This window comes from Babylonia areolata, chromosome 11 (assembly GCF_041734735.1).
Source record: "Babylonia areolata isolate BAREFJ2019XMU chromosome 11, ASM4173473v1, whole genome shotgun sequence".
Lineage (NCBI taxonomy): Eukaryota > Metazoa > Mollusca > Gastropoda > Neogastropoda > Buccinidae > Babylonia > Babylonia areolata.
Genome location: NC_134886.1, coordinates 37,483,430 through 37,485,929, shown reverse-complemented (window position 1 = coordinate 37,485,929; position 2,500 = coordinate 37,483,430). Strand labels below are relative to the sequence as shown.

Below are 2,500 nucleotides of genomic sequence, written 5' to 3'. Positions count from 1 at the left end.
ACTTAATAATAATAATAATAATAGTATTTATATAGCGCTGAATCTTGTGCAGAGACAAATCTAAGCGCTTTCACACCAGTCATTCACACGTACGCATGCATAACTCTAAAACTGAAGAAACTGAAGACAAGGAAGAGGCAGGGGAGGGAGGCTATCTTGTGAAGAGGTGGGTTTTAAGGCCAGACTTGCAAGAGCTGAGTGCGGAGACCTAACGAAGCGAAAGAGGAAGTTCATTCCAAATACAAGGTCCAGAGACAGAGAAAAAACTTAATAGACTTCGTGAATGAGAAGTCGCGAAACTAACAAACGAAACAAGTGGTAATGAATGTTAAAAGTGAAAAAAAAACCCAAAAAAACATCAACGTTCGCAGTCACCTGTGATGAAGGTGATGCTTCATCACATCACAGTCAGAAAATAAAATTCCGTGTTTCTGTGATATGTCTTTGTGAGTTTTGTGTCTTTAACTCACTCAGTACGGCCAGTCCTCTCTTCTCCTCTACACAGACCCCTCGGATGTCTAGTGGGTGTCTGAATGACCCAACCTTTAGCTTCCGTCGTCAGAATTGTGGTATTCTTTGTCAACATTCACCTCTTCTGTATAAGAGCCTTCCGCTTGCAATATTTTGATGATGGTAACTGGGGTGAAACGCTGTTAACGTCGTCTCTTTCGCCGTTCGTATGGAAAGAGTAGAGGTCTATTTCTTTGCTCTGTTAGGTTTGTGTATTTGTGATGTGTACGTCTTTGTGAGGTCTGTTTTTGCTCTGTGGGTATGTGGGTCTATAGTTTTCATATTATTATTATTATTATTACTTTAAAAAAAATATGTACGCTTATAGTTGACTACATCAAGTTTCTGCGCCTTATACATATTATTATTACTAGTAGTAGTTCTTTTTTTATGTATTTATCTTCTTTTTTTTTATTCACCCTTTTTTTTCTTTTTCTTTTTTTCTCAAGGCCTGACTAAGCGCGTTGGGTTAAGCTGCTGGTCAGGCATCTGCTTGGCAGATGTGGTGTAGTGTATATGGATTTGTCCGAACGCAGTGACGCCCCCTTGAGCTACTGAAACTGAAACTGTGTATTTGTGTGTCTGTCTTTGCGCTTTGAGGTCTGTGTCTTTGCTCTGTGAAGTATGTCCTCGCTCTGTGGATCTGTTTTTTGTTTTTTTTTTTGCTCTTTCAGCGTTGTGTGGTCTTTGTTCTGTTGGTCTTTCGGTTCTCTGTGTTTGTAAGGCCTGTGTCTTTGCTTCAAGTGTCTGTGCCTTTGTTCTGTGTGTCTGTCTTTGTTCTGTGTGTCTGTCTTTGCTCTGTGTGTCTGTCTTTGCTCTGTGTGTCTGTCTTTGTTCTGTGTGTCTGTCTTTGTTCTGTGGGTCTGTCTTTGTTCTGTGTGTCTGTGTCTTTGCTCTGTGTGTCTGTCTTTGTACTGTGTGTCTGTCTTTGTACTGTGTGTCTGTCTTTGTTCTGTGTGTCTGCCTTTGCTCTGTTTGTCTGTCTTTGTTCTGTGTGTCTGTCTTTGTACTGTGGGTCTGTCTTTGCTCTGTGTGTCTGCCTTTGCTCTGTGTGTCTGTCTTTGTTCTGTGTGTCTGTCTTTGTTCTGTGTGTCTGTCTTTGCTTTGTGGGTCTGTCTTTGTTCTGTGTGTCTGTCTTTGCTCTGTGTGTCTGTCTTTGTTCTGTGTGTCTGTCTTTGTTCTGTGTGTCTGTCTTTGCTCAGTGTGTCTGTCTTTGTTCTGTGTGTCTGTCTTTGTTCTGTGTGTCTGTCTTTGCTCTGTGTGTCTGTCTTTGTTCTGTGGGTCTGTCTTTGTTCTGTGTGTCTGTCTTTGCTCAGTGGGTCTGTCTTTGTTCTGTGTGTCTGTCTTTGCTCTGTGGGTCTGTCTTTGTTCTGTGTGTCTGTCTTAGCTCAGTGGGTCTGTCTTTGCTCTGTGTGTCTGTCTTTGCTCTGTGTGTCTGTCTTTGTTCTGTGTGTCTGTCTTTGCTCTGTGGGTCTGTCTTTGCTTTGTGGGCTCTGTGTCCTTCTGAGGTCTGTGTCTTTGCTCTGTGTGTCTGTCTTTGCTCTGTGTCTGTCTTTGTTCTGTGTGTCTGTCTTTACATTGTGGGCTCTGTGTCCTTCTGAGGTCTGTGTCTTTGCTCTGTGGGTCTGTCTTTGCTCTGTGTGTCTGTCTTTGTTCTGTGTGTCTGTCTTTGTTCAGTGGGTCTGTCTTTGTTCTGTGTGTCTGTCTTTGTTCTGTGGGTCTGTCTTTGCTTTGTGTGTTTGTCTTTGTTCTGTGTGTCTGTCTTTGCTCTATGTGTTTGTCTTTGTTCTGTGGGTCTGTCTTTGTTCTGTGGGTATGTCTTTGCTTTGTGTGTCTGTCTTTGTTCTGTGTGTCTGTCTTTGCTTTGTGTGACTGTCTTTGCTCTGTGTGGGTCTGTCTTTGCTCAGTGGGTCTGTCTTTGTTCTGTGTGTCTGTCTTTGCTCAGTGTGTCTGTCTTTGTTCTGTGTGTCTGTCTTAGCTCAGTGGGTCT

General features: G+C 42.7%; 1 protein-coding gene across 1 annotated transcript in view; it reads left to right on the top strand.

The window, feature by feature from the left end:
• Nucleotides 1-2,500, top strand: part of LOC143287239 (uncharacterized) — a 95,482-nt gene that overhangs the window by 88,690 nt on the left and 4,292 nt on the right. The gene's annotated exons all lie outside the window — the stretch shown is intronic.